Source organism: Pygoscelis adeliae, unplaced genomic scaffold (assembly GCF_000699105.1).
Source record: "Pygoscelis adeliae isolate BGI_AS28 unplaced genomic scaffold, ASM69910v1 Scaffold18, whole genome shotgun sequence".
Taxonomy (NCBI): Eukaryota; Metazoa; Chordata; class Aves; order Sphenisciformes; family Spheniscidae; genus Pygoscelis; species Pygoscelis adeliae.
Window position 1 is genome coordinate 4,212,595 of NW_008825558.1, and position 1,127 is coordinate 4,213,721.

The window sequence follows — 1,127 nt, forward strand, 5'->3', positions numbered from 1 at the left end:
TGCCAACATTTGGTTATTTGCCATAATTTCCAGTATGTCTAGAGTCCAGTTGTGAGTTGTTCGATGCATCCTCTACTTTGTGTGCCCATCTAACGCAGCTCCGAGACGGCAGCAAGGATCTCTGCGTCAGACCGTGGCTGCTGGGGCTGGTAAAACCCACAACTGGCAGGAAGCTCAAGAAGCTGTTGACTTACAAATCACTGCTTTGTATCTTCTGCAAACGTATTTGGAAAAAGCAACAGTCCTAGCAAAAATGCCAAAAAACCTTTTCCCAGTACACAGATACCGTTTTGCTGTAGTTTTATCTATCTTTGTAATGTCTGCAACCTAAACTTCAAAGCTCTAAATTAGCAAAAAGAGGGAGAGGCAGGTCTCCTGTGAGGCATGTATTTTAAAAAGTGTTTGTATTTAAAACATAAGGTGCTTCTACACTTAATGTAAAATTTCATAGGCAGGAGGTGACCAACTATTAACCATGTTACAACTATTTAAAATGATCCCAGTAGATGACTCTACAACCTCAAACTTTCCTAAAGCGCGGTCGCTGTGGTACGGTGTTTATTTTGCACAAACTGAACCTCATTAGACAGCAGACTGCTGGCTTTCTGCAGAAGTTATGCTCATCTGCATAAAGGTCCGATGACCTCCATCAGACAGCTCTTGAGGGGTCACGGGCAGCCGTGCCGAACAGTAGGACACAACGGAGAATTCTTAGTTCCGCCACATCGCACAAACCTCTCAACCCACGTGCATCCCCGTTCATGGCAAAAATGAGATGGCGCTGCCCAGCTATGGCTTTGTGAGGCTTATTTCACGGACGCTCGTGAAGCCCTTTGAGACCCTCGGGTGGGGGACCCCACGGAAATGCAATCTCATTGACTGGAAGAGAAGCTGGGAAGAGCATCTGAACCTGCCTCAAAAGGGGAAGACTTTGTATGCAGGCTACCTTTCATTCTTCGGGGAGATATTTTAGAGTTGCCGTTCTACAGCACAAGAGAGCGCTGAAAAGCATTTTAGACTGGCTTGAATTTCACCTAGGATCACAATGTTTTCTTTTTCCACTGTCTCTGATGAATTTGATCTGACATTATATGCTGATAACTGATTTGAAACAGCTATATCTGGAA